The sequence below is a fragment of the Rhinopithecus roxellana genome, chromosome 1 (assembly GCF_007565055.1).
Source record: "Rhinopithecus roxellana isolate Shanxi Qingling chromosome 1, ASM756505v1, whole genome shotgun sequence".
Taxonomy (NCBI): Eukaryota; Metazoa; Chordata; class Mammalia; order Primates; family Cercopithecidae; genus Rhinopithecus; species Rhinopithecus roxellana.
Genome location: NC_044549.1, coordinates 116,902,585 through 116,926,092, shown reverse-complemented (window position 1 = coordinate 116,926,092; position 23,508 = coordinate 116,902,585). Strand labels below are relative to the sequence as shown.

General features: G+C 39.1%; 1 protein-coding gene across 6 annotated transcripts in view; it reads right to left on the bottom strand.

The window, feature by feature from the left end:
• TNIK (TRAF2 and NCK interacting kinase) overlaps positions 1-23,508 on the bottom strand; it is a 402,893-nt gene that overhangs the window by 248,882 nt on the left and 130,503 nt on the right. The window contains exon 1 of one of the 6 annotated variants that reach the window (XM_030929455.1): positions 1,922-1,940. The exons of the other annotated variants lie outside the window; for them this stretch is intronic. The gene's annotated coding sequence lies outside the window, so the exon portion shown is untranslated. Of the gene's footprint in view, positions 1-1,921; positions 1,941-23,508 lie in introns of those variants that run through there. 6 annotated transcript variants of the gene reach the window in all.

Genomic DNA, 23,508 nt, shown 5'->3' with positions numbered 1-23,508 from the left:
ACTCATTAAAATTCTGGTGGGACTGTGAGAATGTAATAAAAAGATATATTGTGAGCTTTATTTGCAAATATAAAAAGCATCTCCCCACAGTAGAGCAGAGAGAGAGAAAAAAGAAAAATTCAATTCAGTACCTTTCTCATTCAAAGCTTGTTAATAGACGGGAAAGAAAATTCAACTCGTAATACATGACGAGAACCTTTTTCACTGATGAACATTATACGAATAGTTTTGTGCAAAGTATTTGTCTGGGTAAATATTAGCATACCATTATCGTTATTCACTGACTTGCTGATGACAGCACGCTTTCCAGAAACAGCTGGGAAATGCAGAAGGAACAAGCTCACGAGTAAGCACCTACGGTGTGCTAGGAACTCCAAGTATATTTCCATTTAAGCTCCCTAAACATTTGAGAAGTATGCATCCACCACTTGTAGTACATAGATGAGGAAACTGATGCTCATGGAAATTAAGTAACTTATTCAATATGACACAAAGGAGAGAAGGAAAACCAGAATTCAGATCTGGGTTTGTCTGATTCCAGAGCACACGCTGATTTTTCTACATTAGGCTGGCACCTGGAAGTAATCTCTTAGTATCAAGAACCTTCCCTGAAAACAAGCATGTCACCTGAACCCATCTAACCCAAAAGTATTCACCATCATTCTCCAAACACTTTTTTTCCTGGCTTTCCCATTATTTTAACAAGTTATGTTAGTGGAACAATAGAACAAATCACATCCTTTCTTTACAAAGGAATTCAGAGAACAAAATCCATCATTAATATGGATTAATGATGACCTTGCAGATCTGTGTGTGCTTAACTTCTCCATGTGGATCTCGCATCCTCCCAGCGTGCTACACCGAATAAGAGATTATATATCAGGGGAATCGCTTTACAATCACCGAGACAGTGTTTTGAAAATGAAGGAAGAATGCAAATGTGTAGAAATTACCGAAGAGATTTTACCAGCAGGTAGTTTATAAACTCAATCTCTTTCATCATCAACTTTACTGTAATTCAGATAAGCAAAAACTCAGCCACCGAGATTTTTATAGCTGCATTGGCAAGAGTGGGAAGGATTTCAGCAGCGAACATACATGCAAGGTCAGGAAGTACCAAAGTCACCAAGAGTACATGTGACTTCGGGGCTGGGGGGATGCGCCTGCCCACCCATCACAAATCTTAGCCATCTGGGCTGTGGAGAAAAAAAGAGAGGGGAGACATTTGTGGCATTGCTCTGCGCTTCCTCAGCTGTCCCTAACGGCAGCTCCAGATTAAAAAAAAAAAAGCCTAGACTGGCATATCTGATTTTAAAAATATGCCCACAAACGAATATATAAAAGTTTAAAATATGGGGGGGCTGGAAGGAAATGCATTCAAAGATTAATAAAAGTTATCTCTGGATAGTGAGATCATCCATTGTGAGCTCTTTCTGTGTTTTTCTAATTCTTCCAAAATTATCAGAAAAATATTATTTTTACATGAAAATAGTTCTATGTAACTACATGTAGTATATTATTTTAAATATTCCCATTTTCAAACTTAAAAAAAAACAGTTGTAACTAGAGAGTGGTAGCCTGACTATTTAGAACAACTGCCCTCTGTTAGGTCTCAGATAGTTGAAGTAATACTCAGGTTTTAACGACTACCCACACAAACCACTTTGGATGTGCCCAAATTGCCGTGTTCTTGGTGGGTATCCAGTAGGTCAGAAGATCTATTTCACTGAGTACTTTCAATTGTTTGTGCCAAAAGTTTTCTTTTCAGTGGGATCTCTTTCCTGTTTCATCAATTTTCAAGTTTCTAAAATATATCCAGTAAATTTACCGGTTTCCTTCATCTATGGTGCTGAAACTTAATCCATTGCTCTTTTTTCAGCCGGAATGTCACGATGTCCAGTTTGTTCATTCATTGCCTTACCTGTGTGTCTCTGACAACACTAATACTTTGGCTTTCACAAGATTCATATTCTTGAACTATGGCTTATGGCTCAAATCCAGCAGCTCTCACACAGGGCACCTCCTTGAGTATTCATGGCAATTACTGATGCTTAAAGATGAAAGTCTTGGACCACAGCATGCCATTTAATGTACTTCTGACCTTGCAGATCTGTGTGTGCTTAACTTCTCCATGTGGATCTCGCATCCTCCCAGCGTGCTACACTGAATAAGAGATTATAGATCAGGGGAATCGCTTTGCAATCACCGAGACAGTGTTTTGAAAATGAAGGAAGAATGCAAATGCGTAGAAACTACCGAAGAGACTTTACCAGCAGGTAGTTTATAAACTCAAAACCTGGAATATTGCCTGTAAGGACTGCAGCTTGAACCGATTTTTAAAAACCTATCTTTGTTATGTTTTGTGATACTCTCTACCAACGTTTAGTGTTTTTTTTTTTGTTTTGTTTTTGTTTTTTTTTGTTTGTTTTTAATAGCTAGAATCACAGAACAGTGGATCTGGAAGGGAAATTAGGGATCCTCAACTTCAACCTGCTCATATTAAAGATTAGGAACGTTGTGGATGTCAGGGGTCAGGTGATGTGACGGAGGACTCATCACAGAATGAGTGGCAGAGAGAGCCCCAGAAACAGCTTACTCTGCTTTCCTATCATTCCTAGGTAGCAAAGTATACAATTACCCCTTTTGTCATTAGACAGTTGTTACATAAAAGACCAGTCTTGAAGGTAAAAATAATTCTAATAAGAAATTCACTTACAATTAAATAATTGTAACAGTGTGAAGGTTCACTTATGATGTTTTAAAAAGTTAAAGTATTGTGAAATAACAAACATGTAACCATGTTGAGGTGGGAGAAAAGGGGTCCTTACATCTAAACAGCAAGGGAGAAAACACACAAGAAGAGCCAATCTGTCCCCACGAGAGCCGCACTCTGAGTCCCTCGATCTTGAGAATAAACATGGATAGAAGTGCCCTCTGAAAATGAAGCTATTGTGCTAAATGAACGACTTAAAGACACATCTTTCCTCTTTGTTTTGTGCTATGATCTGAGTGCCTTGAGAACGAGCTTTCATCTGGGCATGCTATGAGTGACATCATCTGGTAAGTGTGAGGCTCTATAGTAGTTGCCGGAATGGGCTAGGGTACAAAACAGAGAAACACACAGGCAGAAAGGAATGCGGAGACCAGTGCTAATTTAAACATTCTATCCTGAATATTTCAGTTGCGCCATAAATGTTTAATGCTTGGTGCCATATTATAGGATGTTCATAAACATGCAGATATATAGATGAAAAGTAAAAAAAAAAACATAAGCAAACGAAGCTCATTTTTAAGAGGTGAGGATGGCTATGCTTTCTGTTGCTGGAGTCCCTTTACAACCACATCTCTTAGTGCAGTTGAAGACTTACAGTATCTGAGATTTCTGGATTATAAGAACCTCTACTTTAGCCTTATCCCTCTATACTCAGAGCCACAGTGGCCAATCTGGCCTGCCCCCTCTGCCTATGACCCTGAGACCTTTGACCGGCACCTCTGAGCAGTGGTCTCAAGAGGACAGCCTTGAAAATATGACTCAATCCTCCATGACAGCAAGACCAGGAGATCCATGTGGAGCCTATGGCTGATCCAGAAGTTCTCCAAGCTGGTGTTGCTATCCCATTCCTGCCTCTCTGTAATTTGTCTAGGGACTCACTGTAGTTTCATAGACTTGATCTTGGACGTATAAAATGGGAAGTGGCTGCTAAAAGATGAGGAATTCCTGGCCTAAGTCAGTTCTAGGAATTTCATTCACCCATTAATTCACTTGTTCATTCAAGAGATAGTTCCTGCATGCCTGGTGGGTGAGTGTGGTTACCCGTTTTCCAAAACCTCATCATCTACTAGGGAAAACCCACATAAACAATAAATAAATAATAAAACACAATAAAACAATAGAGAGTTGTGAGGCTTGAGGGGATCACAGAGGCTTTATAGAGGTGGCACTGTCCTGAATCTAGAATGAGGAGAAGGATTCAGGAGGCAGACAGGAGGTCAGGCCATACCCCGTACTCATGAATATCTGATTAGTGTAGCTTTCAATTATCACTAAACATCTTAGTCCTTTGCAAACAAAAAACATTTTAATATCACAAATTCTTGAGTGCTAGGGAACTCAACTGTAAAATGTTCTAAAAATATAAAATGCAACATAAAATCTAAAAATCATTGGTAACAACGACCACAAACCATAACTCCTGCTTTACCCTGAATTGAGCCTTTCAACCAGAGGGCCAAACACGAATTGCCTGAGGAAGCAGGGGTAGGAGATGTGAGGACTAAGATTCTGCTTTGAAAGCAGAAAGGGAAGAGTTGCTACCATTTTAATATTTAGTGACTAGCTTATTTATACCCCCTTGGCCACAGTGACAAAAACACAGCTTTATTTCTAAAGACAACCACATGAGCCATTATTCAGCCAGCCTTCTCAACTGATGATGACGCGAACTGTGAATCCACATTTTTTCCTGTTAACAGACAACTGAAACGGAACAAATATCCTGAGCTCACCCTGATTTCTTACCACTGAAGAGAGCAAACACAATACTCTATTCACTCTTTCATCCAAATTCATTCATTGACCCACACATTAGTGCACCATGGTGTTGTGCATTAAATTAGTTCTCATGAACTTCCCTCCAGAAGAGTGTATTAGTTGCCTGGAGCTGCCATAATAAACTACCACAAACTGGGTGACCTAAAATAACAGAAATGCATTCTCTCACAGTTCTGGAAGGGAGAAGTCTGAAATCCAGGTGTCAAGGTATCACTGGGAGTTGGTTGTTTCTGAAAGTTGTGAAGAAGAAACAGTTCCATGCCTCCTTCCTAACTTCTTGTGGTTACCAACATTTCTCGACATTCCCTGGCTTACGAACTCATCGCTCCCATCTCTGCTCCCATCTTCACATGGCATTCCCCACTGGGTCTGTGTCTGTCTTTTCTCCTCTCCTTACTGAACACCAGCCAAACTGGACTAGGACTTACTCTAATCAAGTATGATCCCATCTTAACTTCATTACATCTGCAGAAACCCTATTTCCAAATAAAGTCATATTCACAGGTACTGGGTATTAGGACTTCCTCATATATTTGGGGAGACACAAACTCACGACACAGGGCATTTCACAGTTGTTTTATACTACTGCCTTCTTAACCAAGCAAGAGCCTCTCACTGGCATCGAAGAGTTTACAGTCTAAAGACAGAGACCATAAATCTGTCTTCCCTGCTCTTCCCACAGCTGCAGTTTTAGCTTTGTGGGTTTGGTGCTTATCACCTTATTACCCCATCACCCATCTCTGCCAGAAGACTGTAAGCTCCCAGAGCACAGGAAGCATCCATTTTCTGCTTCCCATTACATTCCCATCTTCTTGCAAAGTACAAAGGATAAAGCTTTCAAGAAATAATCGTTGAATGAATGTATGGATAGATGAGTGAATTAACTAGATACAAGCAGAAATGAGAAAAGCCTATACAGGCAATAAACGTACACACACAATAGGCTGACAAGGAGGAACAGAGAGATATATAATTGATTCTGATTAGTAGGGATATAGAAGGCTTCATGAAAGAGGAGGCATTTGAGCTCAGCCTTGGAGGATCGGTAGGATTTTATAAACGAATAAGGAGTAAAATGTATTCCCTGCTGACCAAACAGTATGAGCAAAGGCCTGCAGACATAAAGTACGGTCTTCGGGAGAACAGTTAATAGCCCAGGCAAGCTGGAGCAAAGAGTATCTAAAGGGATTTAAAAACACTTTGGATGAAAAGGGGAAGAAACGCAGCTCACAGAGGCCTATGAACCAGGCTATTCTGAGTGCAGTAAGAAGACATCGAGCTTTGTGGAGAAGGGAAATGACTTGCTCCTACTTGTGCTTCAAAAGGAAAAAATATATAGAAATGGTTCATACATTGATCTTTTGTGTTCTCCTGCCTGAATGATAGTTCTTATATTACTATAAGGAGTATCTGAGTATTTTATATTTACCCATGCAACTACTATTTACTTGATTTGCCTGAGGAACTAAGAACTATATACAAGTGATTACATTTTTTATAATTACATAATTATATGATATATTATATATCACACAAATTATACAATATACATCTTTTACAATTAAAAGATCATATCTGAAAAGTTCTTAAATAGGATAATATCACAGGTCCTAAATTTCTTCTCCAGAGAATGACCTGGAGGTTAAGGCCCAGGGGAAGATGATTAACTACCAAAGTAATAACAAGGACTTTCACCTGTAACAAAGCAGTTGCTCTGGTTTAGGCCAGGGTCTTTGGTTTAGGTTTGAGCATGGAAAGTCCACGGACCAAATACATTCACAATCAAGGTGGTGCAAGATTACCATTTGGTATTCTCTCCAGGAAGCCCCAGGGACTCCATCACTCATCACAGGCATCTGAATAGCAGCCAAGCACCACGATAGCGGGATGTGGGAGAGACACTCCAGCTATCTGTGGAGGACTACTCAATGGCTGAAACGCTGCCAAATGGAGACACATGTACTATGGTCTTGGTGCCACCAAAAGTCTTTGGTAATAATGCAACTATTCTTAGGGAGAAGTATTCAGTCACTCATCTGTAAAGGGATTCATTATATAGAACTGTTAACCAAGAGAAACAACTACCTCATTGCCCGCTTAGGCAAATGGGAGACTGGGAATCTGGAGAGAGCATGAGTGAACAGAATGAAGATGACAAGAAAGGGAAAGAAAGCTCTTTTCACCCTTACAAACCCTATAAGACAGGCCCCAGACTTTCTAGTTTGTTATTTAGGTTATAAGACAATAGAGGGGTTGTTCACACTGGTATCCAGGTCCTAGCATGTAGTTGTATCAGACAAATGTGTGGCTGACAGGAGTGAGCTGCTAGGCAGAGTGTTCCTATTCCATGGCACTTTGAGTATGCTTCTTGGAACTTGAGAATATATTGAAATTGTGCCCATGTGTCTACCTTTAACCATCCTAAGGAAAGGAAAGGTGTGTGCTTATTACTACTATAGTGCCTGACATTTAGAAAGCATCTAATTCTTAAAGCTCGGGGGCTCAAATAACTTACATAAAGTAAAATATCTCATAAACAAGAGGCTTAGATTAGTACTAGGCCTGTCTCCATCCCAGGCCTATGCTGCTTCTATACCTCACTGTAGAAAGAAGGAGGGTCCTACAATATAGTTTAGCCTGAACCTGGCCTGTAGATTGAAATGTCTCTGGAAACAGGTTTGCTGCTGCTTTCCAGCCTTCTAAATCAGACAATTGTACAATTATTTAACATGAGTGTTTCAATTATTTAATGCCTGATCAAAATACAGGCATAACATAATTTAAACACATGCAAAAGCATATACACCACAAATAATGAGTCCAAGTAATCATTCTCCAAAACATATTAAGGTTTTTAGTTACTAATGGTCCTACATTTCTGTTTAAAGAGAATAAGCTTAGTTGGCCCTAGAAAATTCTGGAGAAATTCAAAGTAAAAATGTTTTAAGTTAATTCTTATTTTATACATAATTTAGCTCTTATAAGGAAATATTGTAAACCTGTTTAAACCTATCCTCCTAAACCCCCTAGACATGTTCTTACTCGTCAAAGACACAGTAGAATAAATCTTCAAAACCTAATTATTTAAAAACTGAATGCAGTTCTTTACATGGTCTATAGACTTTATCCTTTTGCCAAGAGATCAAAAAAATTTTTTAAACTGAAAAAAAGCAACTTTGAAAATGCACTAGGCTTAAACCTCCTTTTATAAACTCTCAAATGAACACATCTTAGTTTAAGCACTAATGAAACACATTTCATTCCAGTAGGATTCCAAAGATTAACAATGTATCTACACATATCCCAGTAAATGCAAGAGAAAATTTATCCTGGACTCAGTATTAAAAATTACATGCTGGCCAGCATGGTGGCTCATGCCTGGAATCCCAGTGCTTTGGGAGGTAAGGTGAGTGGATTACTTGAGGCCAGGAGTTCAAAACCAGCCTGGTCAACATAGCAAGACCCTGTCTCCATGAAACTTAAAATATGCAAATAAAAAATTTAGCTAGGCAAGATGATTGTACCTACAGTCCTATTTACTTGGGAGGCTAAAATGGGAAGATTTCTGGAGCCCGGGATTTCGAAGCTGCTATGAGCTTTGATCCTGCCACTGTACTCCAGCCTGGGTGACAGAGGAAGACTCTGTCTCAAAATAAAATATAAAATAAAATTCAAAATTACATGCAAAAACACCGGAAATGAAATTCTATCTTGAGAAATGCTTTATCCTTTGTACTTTAGATTTTTTCCAGAATGGGCAACTTTCCATCGTTTTATAGAAAATCTTTATATTGTTGGGCAAAAATTCTGCAGTTAAGTTCTAACCACAGTCTGGAAGGAATTTAGCATGAAGACAAGTTAAAATCACAAAGAAGGTTGTTTTCCCCCTCACTGATAAATTAACAGGTTTAACTACTATGGTTAATAAAACATGCCTTTACCATCCTTACTTGGTATTTTTTAACAGCTTTGGGAAGATTTTTGGGGGGAAAAAAGAGTTTCAGAGCAAGATATTCACTGAGGTTAGCAGGTTGGCTAGGTGGATAGTTGACCGGGTAACTGACTGACCGGACAAATTTTAAACATTTATTTTGCATAAGTGAAGCAATAAAATGGATTTATGAGCAGTTGAGTAGAGAATCAAGTTTGTTAAAATTCCTTTATAGCCTTACGTTTCTCAAGGCATTCAACCATAGGGAACGAGACCTTTTTAAGGTACCAGAAATTAAGAAGGAAAATGCCCTGAAAAGACTGAGATATTCTCCACAAGGTCATAACCTTGTTTTATATCAAATTATTCTAATAGATATTCCAATGTTGCCTTCCAGAAGCATTCATCTGAGAAGACAGATGTCTTAACTACCTCCTTACAGGAAGGGTCAGTCTCTGAATACTGAAATTTAGAACCTTAGCCCTCACCTAATCTTGGAGGTTAGCTAAAAGCATCTTGAAGGATGACCCCAAAAGCTTAGGAAAAGACAGTTCAATCTGTGGCTATTCAATATGCACCTGACTGCTCGTGCCTGCAAAAGAACCCATTTCTAGAGAAAGTTGTACAGCCTCTTCCATTTGCTCTCTTATAATTAATCAAGCCAGAGGAAAGGGGGTCCTCCACGGTTCTTCTGGAACCTTCCACATTGGCCTATTATATTTCAGCAGTTTACCTCTTCTTTAATTAGCAGGCATAATAGCTCAAAGAACATAGACGTTTTGATTTAAATTTTCTAATGTAGTACCCATGATGATATTCTATTATGTCTTGCCCTCAGCCTATAAATTGACTAATAAAACTAAACAAATTGTTACTAGGGGCTTCACTATAATGGTTTACAAATAAAAGATTACATCCAGAAGATAAAAAGAAAATGCACAGTAAAATGACCCAGGAAAAAAGCTGACCTGGTCTGTCAATTTGCTCAGGTTGAAAACATGTGGAAAGAAATGTAATTGTGTTTTATGACACTTAAAGGGAAAAAGTACTTCTGATTTCAGCACTATCTAGAGGATAAAGTCACTACTTGATTCTTTGTTTCTCCAAGGTAAGAGTTTCCCATCATCAAGATGTCTTTCTCAAATACATGATTTATGGAGAAAAAAATGTTCAATGAGCATCTATGGGTTTTGATTCAGAAACAAACAAACTTGCTAAATGGTCTTCTAACAAAATACTAATAATCCCATGTGGGCAGAGTAATTCCATTTGGCCCTCATATTTCTTAGAAAGCTTTTGCTGCATTCACATGACTTTCCAAAAGATAGGCAAGCAAAGAGCATTGTTAAGAGGCTGTGTCTGAAAGAAAACATATAGTTGGCTATTAATAGTCCCACTCCTGCTGGCTTGCCTAAACACAGGACTTTCCCATCCCAGCACAGAGGAACAATGTTACCCTGCAAATCAAATGCAGTATACTCCAACCTTAGGCCTTTGCAATGAAGGAGGGTGTCGGGTGGAAGACCAGTCACCCAGAGGCTGTGATATCTGTAACTAGGATAACTCTAATTGAAAGTAGGGGGAAAAATAATTTTTAAAACCATAAGTAGTAATGAACTGGAAGGACAGGGAACGATTCCTTTAGCAACAGCTGTGCAGACTGATTTCTTTTAAAATCATGCATATACTTTCAAAAGCACTCAATCATAACTGCTGCCCTAACACTAGCAAATCCAAGAAATTCAAGACATGTAATCAAGAATAGATTTGCCCTTAAATCCCAAGGTCAAAGGCAGCATCTGTTGTTTCTGAGAACAAGAAGGACTTTCTTTTGGCTAATTAACTTATTGTGGTTTTCTAGTAGAAAAAAAAAAAAAGTAAACCAAAATTGTCTAGATGTTTCCTCATCGTCTAAGGTCTTAGGTAATGCAAAACAGAAAACTGTATAAAGAGCATAAACATCCATTGTTTTGATATTTGAGTTGCACAGATAAAAGGCAGGCCAAGCTGTAATTTTTAAAGCTGACAGGAAAATTCATTTTTATACCAAGTCCCCCTCGTGCCATTTGGCTATTAAATTATTCAAGGAATTCTCTGCTTCTAAAGATTAATAATATCAACCCAAGCCACTTCTGAAAAGTACTTTCACCTCCTGTAGGAGACAGATGGACTACAGGAAAACAGCCTATTATGTTACAGGCAGACAAAAAGATTTCAGATTACCAGATTAACACACCAGGCAGGAAAAGAATGATAGAAAGTAGCGAGATATGAAATAACTGACAAACAGAACCAAATAGCCTTCAGAGCCACTATTTTTAAAATATAGTTTGGAGCCCATTGTAATGCAGTTTTACCTGTTTCACTCCCAAACCCAGCTAATTAGCATAAATGTCAGTTCCAATTTAACCAAAGACTTTGAAAATCTAGTGGAACCTTATTAAAATACATTGGTATCAGGGGACAAAGACAGCAACTGCTTTCAAGGTCTTTTGTGTTTTAGTCAGAAATGTATTCTAAAACTCTGGGCTGAATCCAGAGTTTAGTTAGATTGTGGGATTTTATTGCATATTTGCATTACTTTAAATATCAACATCCCTGGAGAAGCTATTCTTACTCCTACAAAACCTAAACACTTCCTTATTTATCAATGCTCTTATAGAGAAGTGATTTTCCAAAAGCTGTATTTTACTAAGAGTCGATATGAAAAAATTACAATGTCATTAAAATCACAGATGTTTTTGTAGATTCACAAAAGCAGGCTCAGTGTTTTCTGTCAATACATATCTTTTTTTAGTTCAATACATTACTAATTAATTTTAATATCACAAATAGTGAAATTATCTGAGCAAGAATCATTCTCATTTAAAATAATCAAATAAGTCAGCAAAATATCAATATCTCCCCTGCTTCAAAAATGCCACTCTCAATTTTCACAGGTAACCACCATTAACATTTAGTAAATACCTTTCAGAACCTTTTACAAGCATATATAAAGTACATCTCTTTTTTGGTATAATGCATTTTCTTTAAAAAAATAACTGGGATCATACTGTGTTTTCCACAATTTCCTTTGATCATTCCAAATTGCTAAGAAAATATATCACATGTAACTTGAAAACTTGGTTCTACTTCTACCATATACGCACATATGCAGATAGGCAAACATACAGAAAAACACAAAATAGTATAAAAATAAGCCACTAAATAAAGGCTCTATGTTCCTCACTTCAGAGCTCAGGAAAGCTATAAGGCTGATAAAATGAAAATGCTTCCTTTCCTCACCAAAGTTTTGGTTTTGTTATTAGTGTTTTTGTTGTTGTTATTGTTGTTTTGTTTTTAGTGCAGGGTTGTGAAACTCTGCCGAGTGGTTCAAATCAGATCCACTACCTGCTTTGTACAGCCAGTGAGTTAAGAATGTTTTTACACTGGTTAATGTTAGGGGAGAAAACATTTTAAAAGAACAGAATTTCATGATATGGAAAAGTTATATGAAATTTACATTTCAGTGTCCATAAATGAAGCGTAATTGGAACACAGCATGATCATTCCTTCATGTATTGTCTGTGGCAGCTTTTGTGTTACAAGAGCAGTAGTTGATTAGTTGTGACAAAGACTGTATTTCTAGAAAGACTGAAATATCTACTCTCTGGCCTTTATCAAAAATGTTTGCCAATATCTGTTTTAGCACATGAAGTTTATTTTCCTAATATCTTACTGCCTAAAGTCTTTCTTCATATTCCATGCGGACACTCAGTGGGTAAAGATGACAGAAGTATGCTGGGGGGCAGGAGTAGAAAATGGCCCGTCCCTTCACATAACCCAACACATAGGTAACTTACGTATGCCCTTTCTAGACCTTTGGAAAACTCTATTAGGCTTAAAAATTACTTGTAATGTATTGACATAACGGTGATTTGTGGGTTACACAGCATGGATCACGTTGCCCTAGAATCTAATTCATTCATCTATCTGGGAGCACCTACTGTGTCTGAGGTCAGTGTTAGGCACTGACAGTTTCGGGGTCAAGAAGATGGACATCATCTCTACCCTCCAGAACTCCCACCCCAATATGTTCATTACAATTTCGCAAACCTATGAAAGTACATATCAGGGGAACTAAACACAGTCTGAAGGGTGGATGAGATTAGAGAAGATCCGAAGTAATTTCAGTATCGTCAGATTGAAAATTCTTTTAAAATAAACAGTGCAAAGATACTGCACAGGAATCCAAGTGAGAAACTGACACCATCTGACTGTCTCTGTGTCTTCAAACTCTGCTCCTCATAAGCTATGATCTAGAGCAAAGGGAGCATTTTAGCCTCTGATTAAGATGGTATCTCCATCCAGTTAATGTCAAATGGTTAGTGCTTGGCACCATCAGCAGACTGAGAGTTTAAATTTGATTTTCTTTGTGTTTCTAATCCAACCATTGTACCCAAAACCCCTCCACGAAAAACAGAAATGAGACTGCCAATCCCTACAGTAGCTCCAGTAAATATCCATTGGCGTTTAAAAAAAACAAAACAAACACACCCTGCCCATGCTGCAATGTAATCCCAGTAGCTACTAGCAGTGACAGCTGGTCATTCCCAAGCAGAACGTCACCCAAATAAAATTTGAAGGGGAGGAGGGAGGAAGGGCAAAACGAAGATTTCAGCAATATTCTGCAATCCAGGAACCTATGGGGCATTTGGGTAAAGCTCTAGTAACTTCAAGGTTCTGTGCTTTTAAGGCTTGAATTCTTTTGAGTAACTGAACTCTGTGAGGACACTTAAATTGGGTCACAGTCTCTCACTCTTACAGGCTTCCTTGGTGTCCGATGTTCCTGTTGACTTCATAGAGAACTAAACAAGCATAAACGGTCTCTAGAGAGAAGCAGCAACTGGAATCTAGGACAGAAAGAACAAAATGACTTTACATTGCTGCTACTAGGTTTCTGTTATTTTCATACCAATGGCTGAGTGAGCCCTGTTGTATCTGACACTATCTGCACTGGTTTCTCATTAGAACCTGAGTTGGTGAGGGTCAGGTGTTCTTGTTCATCTAATTGTTGGTAATTAGATGAGCCACCCTTACCTACAGAAAGAACTCTGAGAATTAAAGAGGTTCTATTAGTCACCAAATACAAAAAAGCCATAGAAGAGGACTGCAGGTAGCTAAGCTTTCGAAAATGTCAGTTTTATTGTTGTTGTTGTTTACCGACACATATCCAGATATCATCTAGCTCCAAAAGGAAAGATTTACGTAATCGTCAGGGAGAGACCAGTTTGTTAAACAGAAGAACTCAGAATGGCTGGTGCTGTTTCTAACAGGAAAGCCTTTCTGTCTGCAAACAGGACAGAGACCAGGGAGACAAACACCAACAGAGGAGAAAGGAGAGGACATCCAAAAGTGGAGTGGCGATTATGAAGTAATGATGGTTTAATAAACAGAGACCAAAGGCAAAATGCCTTTGCTGACTAGTGACTACGTCTAGGGATTAAGAAGCTCTGGACATCTTAGTAGCCTCAAATACCCCTTTGCCATAGTCACATGAGTTGTGGCTAATAAGAACTAATTAACAAGTAAAACTTCAGGAAACACAATGAAACTTTATCTATAGATAAAGTTAGTATGTCCTGTAACTATTATGTAATATGGAATATACTTATACTGAGTATAATTACTTGTTATCTGAAATTCAAATATTCATTCTTAATTCTAAATTCGACTTAATAAAATATTACATACTTATAGTTATGGAACATAGCTATCCTTAAATGTTATTGTTTATCTGAAATTTAAATTTCACTGAGGGTCTTGTATTTTATCTGGCAACTTTAACTGTGGCCAGTACAAACAGCTAAGGTCAGTAAAATATCAAGAATTTCGGGGAGCTGATAACAGTTCCCTGATATGCCAAAGGACCACTCTGGAAAGGGTTTATTTGGGGATTTGATTCATTAAATGATGTTTGCACAAGGGCTGGAAGGTATAGTACTCAGGGGAACCTGCTTCTACCACTTGAATGAAAAAGAGACAAACCTTGCTGACATCAGGGACTTTTGCCAGAAAACAAGTCCAGAGTCCTTGTAGGATTGTGCCCACTCTTCTCAAGCCTCATCTGCTCTATCCAGACTTCATAACAACTGAGGTCCATAATGATACCCTTGGGTCTTCGTGGGTTCAAATTTGTTTAGAAGTGTTCACTAAGACAGCATGTTATGTGGCAGGGAAGAGGAGAACTGGAAATGTTTCCAATATTAAGATTATATATTTCCAGCCCCTAAAAATGATCCCGCCCAGAACCTTGAATAGAAGAAGAGGAAAGTTACCAAAAGTGATCACTAAAACTAAGAGGAAAACTACAAAGGCATTTGAATCAACCACTGGTTTCCAATGTTTTAAAATTTTGTTAGTGTATTTCTTTAGCTTTATTATGTAGTATATACCAAAAAAATTGTTAATCTTTGAATTGCCTTTGTTTATCTTTCAAGATATTGATTCTCACTACAAAGTATTACAGACAGACACACAAAAGCAGCAGCCATTTAACGTAAAACAGCAGCAGCTTACCTAACAAGTGTCCTGAAAGGCTTATGTGCATTTCCTTCTCCCACAAGAAAAAAAAAAAAAAAAAAACTCCCACTGAGGTTCCCTACTTACTTCGATTTTGATAAAATTACAATCAGCAGGTAAAAGCTATCCCAGTGATTCTCAAACATTGGCATCCATCAAAATCACCTGGTGGGCTGCAACGTTTTATCTAAAATTTAAATTTAACAGTTTGTCCTGAAACATAGATTGTTGCACCACATCCCCAGAATTTCTAAATCTGCAGGTCTGGGATAGGGCCTAACAATTGACTTAAAAAAAAAAAAATTCCAGATAATGCAAATGCTTCTAGTCTGGAAATCATCCTTTGAGAAACACCAGTCTGTGCAATTATAGGTAACACTATTGTTTAATTCATTTGTTCACATTGAGTATTTAGGATTTGTCCTACCACAGGGGCAAATCACCTCTGCTCTGCCCTTGAGGGTGCTCTTCTTAGGATTCATACCTAGTCTGCTTATATTTTTAGACTGTCCAGAAAGCCCCCAACTCATAAGCACCATACTTAGAATCATCTACTCCTACAGGATCCCTACCTACTCTGCCCCTAAAAACCCCTGCTACCAATAACACAAGAAGCATTGTAAAAGTGTTAAATTTTTAGAGAATCTATGGTAAAGAAAAGACAAAAGCTATGCTATCCCTGGGATGAGACTCCTACTTTAAGATAAAAATGATTTCTGGGACAATTAGGGGGTCTGTTATGCAATTATACCTCAGTGTGATTTAGTTCAACCAAACTGGTTCTTCCTCATGCTAAGTTGAAGCAGGGTTGCAGAGAGGTAAGTGATCCTGAGTATGAAGTACCTTGTAGTATCAGGCAGACTCAGGTGGAAAAACACTGGTAACCTGCAAAAAATTGCATCAGGCAGTGCACTATGGGTTACAATTGTAGAGCCAATGGCATGTGGGTGTTCACCAACTATTTCTCTTGCCTCCTGAGCACACAGGAAAGCTACCTTTCCCGGTCCCCTCATGTCTAGGAGGGACCAAGGGACTGGTTCTACCCAATAGCATATGGGCAGAAGGGCTGGACAGTGCTACGCCTGACCGCTAAAACACCCCACAAAGATGGATACTCTCTCTCTTCAGCTGACTCTGCAAGCAACTCTGAGAGGCCCTAGGGAACACAGTGTGACTGGACAAAAGTTACCAGGATGCCCACGGCACTGCCTGGAGGAAAGCTGGTCATCCAGAACACTGGCCCTGGACTCTGTAGGAGAAAGCCACAGACCACGAAATATTAAACCACTGAGTTTTGGTGGGCGGGGTGGGGGGCAAAGAGGGGTGTGTCATGTGTTACTGTAGCATAGTCTAGCCTTCCCCAACTAATATAGCTGCATAAAGGAAGGTGTAACAGTTGCCCCTTCATCATCTTAGCCAGAACAAACTGTTGCTCCACTCCATTGTTCTGTATTACATAGAACCAATATCACCTTTATGCCAGATCTGTGGCTCCCAAACCTGGCTCATTAAAAAAAAAAAAAAAAAAAATCACTTGTTTGGAAAAAGAATCCTGAACCCCATTTCAGACCTACCGAATTAGAATTTCCAAGACTCAGGTCAGGCCACTTCTTAGACAAACTGCATGTTATAAACTAAATGTCTGTGTCTGCACTCCAAAATTCATACACTGAAATCCTAATCCCCAACCTGTTGGTATTAGGAGATGGGGCCTTTGGGAGATGATTAGGTCATGAAGGCTCTGCCCTCATAGGATTAGTGCACTTATAAAATAGGTCCCAGAGAAGTCATTACCCTTTTGAGGACACAGTGAGAAGACTATGAACCGGATCATCTATGAACCAGGAGGGAGGCCCTCACCAGACACTGAATCTGCTGGAGCCTTGATCTTGGACTCCCCAGGCTCCAGACCTGTGCGAAGTAAGGGTTTGTTATTTAAACCACCCAGGTTATGATATTTTTGTTGCAGCAGCCCAAATGACTGGGACACTGCAGATTCGCCTGCATGGGGCTACCATGAAAAGTCCCTTTCAAAGGACCAGTTTGCCCCTATCCAGAGACTGGGTGATATTTCTCCAGACACACAGTTTAGGTTATTTTGGTAGGTTTACTAATCCTTACCAAATTATTTTAAAGTGAGGATCTTAAATTATGTTTTGGCAGGAATCAAATATTCAAGTGTAATGGGTTTAATAAATTTAAAAGCTTCTCTTTTAAGATGATGCAATAATTGGCATGAAGTTGAATGCCTGAAATACCTACCAGTGAGGATTTAAATGTTCAATTAAAATGATTTGAGATTTATTGCTTGTGAGGAAGATATTTAAATATGTAAATGAAACTGGCTCCCCACCCTCTCCAGTGTGGGGGTGGCTTCTGCCTGCCTTTCCTCATGCCCTCTAAGGGAGTCTCTCTGCCCCTTGAGGACAAAGGCACTCAAAGGACAGAGCTGGTTGCAGCAGGAAGTCACTAAGGAAACAATGGAGGGCACTGTGGAGACTGCCACTTCCTTCTTCCTCAAAGACAGCAACCCCACCCACCTCAGGGTCTTTGCACTTGCTATTTCTGTAATCTTCATCCAGATGTCTGAGAGACTTGCTCCTGCACTTTCCTTATGAAATTTCTGCTCAAATTTCAAACTATTCTTGATGCCTTCTCTGAAGCAAGAATCCCTTGCTACACACACACACACACACACACACACACACACACACACACTCCTTAGACCCTATTTTATTTTTCTCTATAGTAGCTTCACTATCTGACATGTTAATTATTACTTATTTGTGTATTTTCTGTTTTCTATACTCATTCATAATGCCTGGTCCCTACCAAGAGCTCAAATAAATATTATCATTTTAAAAAAGTATTTAATACCATGGTAAGTATTTTTCATTGTCTCATGAGGCAATTAAGATTTGGCAATATTACTTCAGTTTAATTATTTCCCACTAATATATTTCAGAAATATATATTTTTTAAATCAAAAGAATGTAATTGAAAACAGCAGAGCTTTCAGATAGAGAAATGTGTCCAAACTGCAGATCTTTTCTAATGAGCTGTGTGTCCTTGGGTCATTTACCTTAAACTCTGTGAGCTTCAGTTCCCTCATATACAAAACAAGCATAAAAATTCCAACTTTCAGGGTTGTTGTGAGAATGATAAGTGAAAAAATTATGATAAATGAAAAAATTACCATAAATGAAAAAAATTATGAAAAATGTTAAATGAAAAAATTATGATAAATGAAAAAATTAAATCCCTAAGCACATAGTGGGCACCATGCCTCTTTATTTATGCCAGTCATCAGCCACTGTGAATGAAAAGAGCCTAGTAAAGTCAATAAAATGTGAAGTGAAGCCTAATTCACTTTTACAATATGACCTACTTTCTGCTATTTTTGATTCACATGAACAACTGAAGTTGCAAGAAGCTGATTCTGCAAAGACTTCATTAAAAGCATATTCTTTTCTTTTCTTTTCTTTATGGCTTCCAGCTTTGAGGGATGAGAAAACAGATTTTTCAGTTACAAGCCTCCTTTGAAAGAATGCTGGCACTAATCTTATAGTGCGACTTTGAAAATCTGTGCAATGTCAAAGGTTGTCACAGATGGGGGAAAGGAGGGAGGACCTGAAGGAAAGGGGTTTTTATTTCTACTCAATTATGCAACTTCATTAGGCAGTTCTGACTGTCCTAAATAGATTATTCAGATCTTAACAGTTGAAGGTTTGCAAAAATAAAATTCTGAATGATCTTCTTCCTTCGATAGACCTAGGTATAGGCTCTGTGGAGAAGGCTTAGCTGTGCTGGTTTTCCATTTGGGAAATGTGCTTATTAGATACTGACCCCAAATCAGCCAAGTGTCGTTGAGCCTTAGATGGCAAAACAGCTGAAAGAAAAAAATATTTTCAGCTGCTTTGGAATACCTTTGTAAAGGCCATTGTCTTTTCTTTCATAGACTACAGTATTCTTTAACCAAATTAATCTACCTGCTAACAAAGATAGAAGAAGGAAGGCTTATTTTCCCATAAGGCTAAACAAAGATTAATGATAGCCAACCAAATTGTCTCTTAATTTTCTTTTCTTTCTCCCTCTCCAGCTGGCCTTCTAGAGATAGAGTGTATAGATTTTTCTCTTAGCTAAGAACATTAACTTAGAAAGCAGCAGAATACTAATAACAAAAGAGCAGGGGGTTGTTTTGCCTTACACATCCCAGCAATTCTCCCTTATAAGCTGGAGGAGGTATAGGGACATTTTATTGTTGGGGGATTCTTAACTAGGCAGATGGGGAACGCAGGGGCCAAAAACCTTCTTGGGTGAATCTTATATATGATCCTTCTGTTCCCACTATATCCTCCAGTGAGAACCACTACTCTGCCTTTCAAATTATGATTGCAGCAAACCAACTTGTCATGCCATGTTATTCTATTCTTATCCTACAGACCCCTGAATTAAAATACTCCCAGGGGCCCCACCCAAAGAAGAGTAAATGCCAAGTGAGTGGACGGAACAGGTCCGTTTGACCTCATTTCAAAATATAGGGGGAAAAGACATAGATGGTCCTCCCACAAAATAACACCACCACAAGTTATAGAGGTGCCCATTTCGTTTCTGTGACAAAATTTTCAAATTGAACAATCTAAGCCTTTGAAATCCTGACATTAAAAAAAGATTTTGTGATGCTCTGAAACAGCAGCACATGTTCTGATCCCTTGCGGGGTGGGAAGCACTGGGGGTGGTTAATGAGTTCTCACACCCTCTGGTGAACCAGCTCCTTTCACTTCTGAGTGAAGAAATGGGCCCTGACAGTGCCCTACTCCGTAAATTCAGAAACAGGCCACTTTCTACCCCAGATCCACAGCCACTCCCTGGCCCTTTCCTAAAGGATTCCCATTTAGGAATATGGCAAAGAGAGCCCTGTAAATACCAGTTGCTGTCATTTCTTAATATTTTCTGTGATGGCTTGACTCGCTAAAATGACAAGGTTTATTATTTTTAGCTTCCCGCTTTGGTGAGTTGATCAGTCAAAACAAAGTATTAAAATAGCATCTACTTGGTAAATTCAATTTCAGATGACTGCATCTTAAACTCATATGCATTACAGACTCATATAAAACTGACTTATATGGCTAAGGAAGTCTGAGAAGAAATAACTAAATATATAGCTCAAGAAGGAAAGATGAATAATTTCTTTGGTCTCAAATACAAGTCTATTTTGGCATCAAATCCAAAAGCAAGCCTAGGATAAGCAATGGATTCATTTAAATCATTTTAGGACAACTGATTTAAAGAGGGTTTTCTAATATTCCAGTGTTCCATACAGGCTGTGCGAAATGCATGAGATCTCAGTTAAATGTAGGATTTTTAATAAATAAATGATAGTCCAAGTCACACGTGCCTTTTTGACAACATAATTGTTTTCTTTGAACACTTCTTTTACAATAAACCTAAATGACTATGAAAAGCTATCTCATGATAATATATGCTAGAGAACCCCATTTTAAATTATTTTTAAAGTAACTTATTCTAATTTTTAAAAGTAATAAAAGTATAGGTGAATCTGGATGAGGTATACTGCAACTCGCTACTATCTTTGCAACTTTTGTATTTAATTTAATGTAAATTACTCCAAAATTAAAGTTTATTTTTTTAAAAAGCAATATTTGTTTTTACTGTAGACTATCTGGAAAAGTATAGAGAAGAAGGAAAATCACCTATGAAAACAGGCATACATATGACTATATCTAACTGTGTATATATGAGTTATACATCCTATCATCTTTTGATCATAATTTCCCCTACCATTAAAAATTCTTCATAAACTTTGTTTTAAAAGGCCACTTATCATTACATCATATAGCTAGCCCAAAAATTGTTTAATCATTTTCCTACTGTGGAACATTTAACTTGTTTACTGTTTTTGGCTACTGGAATTAGTTTTACAAACAATACAATTGTGCATAAAGCCTTTTCATATTTCCTCAGAGATGGATGAACATTTTGAGACATAGCCAAACTTCTTTCCAGAATATTAATCTTTTCTTAAAGAGCATGCATCACCCAACCTCAGCTCGCAGTGCCGCCATTTATGACAACCTTCCAAAATGGCCAGAACGCTGCCAGCTTCACACACCACAGCACTTCCTGGGAAGAGCCTCAGGACAGAATATCTGCTGTGAGTCAGGGCTGCTATAACCAGAGAAAGGTGTGAGATGTGTAACTGTCTCCAGGTAATCCTTTTGCCAGCCAACTACCTCCTGATTCAGCTATAACCTGAAGGCCAGGTGCATTCACCCAAACAAAACCCACAGAAATCAGAGGCAGGGTGACTGAGGATAAGAAAGGCTAGACACATAAAAGAATGATGTGAAATTTAGCTTTTACCAGGAACTGAAGTGTCATATTTGGCCTGAGATTATTTCTAGCAAAGGAAACACAAAGATGCTTGGGTATTATCTATACTAAAACTGGGAAAACCTCAGCTGACCCTAGAAGTTACTTGAAAATTTGGGGACATTTTTGTTAGAATGACAGAAAAGCAATATTGGATGGGACTAGGGGGTGGAAATGCTAGAAATCTGTGATATACAGTGAGTGCCATAAAAAGAAAAATCATTTTGCCCCAAATGTCAAAAGCACAGTGATGTTCTTTGATGTTACAGCCACAACTTTTAGGGAAGAGGCCCCAGTTGATGGCCTTCGAACTGTATTCTGCTTGAAAATATTTTGTTTGATCCTAATAGTGGGTGCTGGGGGTGGGAGGGAGTGTCTGTGTGTCTCTTTTTAAATTTTAAATATGAATATTTTGGAACTTCTACATACAATCTAGCTTTTCTAAAAAAAAAAAAAAAAAAAAAAAAAAAAGAGGCCGGGCGCGGTGGCTCAAGCCTGTAATCCCAGCACTTTGGGAGGCCGAGACGGGCGAATCACGAGGTCAGGAGTTCGAGACCATCCTGGCTAACACGGTGAAACCCCGTCTCTACTAAAAAATACAAAAAGCTAGCCGGGCGAGGTGGCTGGCGCCTGTAGTCCCAGCTACTCAGGAGGCTGAGGCAGGAGAATGGCGTAAACCCGGGAGGTGGAGCTTGCAGTGAGCTGAGATCTGGCCACTGCACTCCAGGCCGGGCGACAGAGCGAGACTCCGTCTCAAAAAAAAAAAAAAAAAAAAAAAGAAAGAAAAAAATCCTAACACCAGACAACAGGCTGGGCGCAGTGGTTCATGCCTGTAATCCCAGCACTATGGGAGGCTGAGGCAGGCGGATCACCTGAGGTTAGGAGTTCAAGGCCACCCTGGCCAACGTGATGAAACCCCTTCTCCACTAAAAAATACAAAAATTAGCCGGACATGGTGGCAGCTGCCTGTAAATCCCAGCTACTCGGGAGGCTGAGGCAGAAGAATCGCTTGAACCTGGGAAACAGAGGTTGCAGTGAGCCAAGATCGCACCACTGCACTCCAACCTGGGCAGAACACAGACTCAGATGTCTCAAAAAGAAAAAAAAAAAAAAAAAAAAAAAAAAAAAAAAAAAAAAAAAAAAAGACCTGACAACACTGGATCCCAATTCCCATGGCAATAATTGGAAAATGAGGAGTGGCTGTCCCCTTTGGGCTGAGCAAACTGGCCATTTCACTCATGAGAATTACATGCCTGGCCATCAGAGTTTGCAACTCCCATCCTACTACAAGGTCTTTCAAAGATTTTCCCAATTCTCTAGATTCAAGAAATTCCAGCAAGGCTCCAGGTAGTAACCTTTCCCTTTCCCCATCGTGCTCAGCGCTCAGTTACTCCACAGATACAGCACCGAGAGTACCTCCCACCAAAGGCAGTTTTTTTCTCCAACTGCGTATTTGTCTTTTAATCAGCATTTCCTCTCCTTCCCTGGCCAACCATACCAGACAACCCAGGAGTCCTGTTCCAGGAGCCTGAGAGCAAATCTTCAAGTGCCAGTGCCTTGTTTCTTCACCAGCTCTCCCACCACTGTCATCAGCACCCCTCCTAAACAAAAGACTGAGGAGTGGGGAGTGTCAAGTACAGCACTGGGCAGTGGGTGGGGCTGATCACAATGACTGTGCACCGCACACCAGGGTGCTTCTCCTAGAACCAATTAAAATGGAAAGAAGGGTTTTAAGAACTGGAAGAAGAATGTGAGATTTGGCTTTTAGGAGAACTACCCCAGTAGCCTGCCTGTTCGCGTTCGCTCTCTCTCGCTTTCTCCTCTCTGTCCACGCACACATACACAATCCTCTGCACTGCGACCGTAGAAATGAGGATATGGAGTGAGTGGAACAGAATGTTGGAAAAGATGCCTGGGAGATGGAGGAGAATGATGGAGAAGAGAAGGCAGCACAGAAAGCAGCTTCCTTGAGGACCGGTGGTCATCAGAGACTTGTGAGGACCTAGAGCTGATTCATGGCCATGCTAGGGCATCCAGCAATGGCTTGCCCTGCCAGTGTCTCAAAAACCTG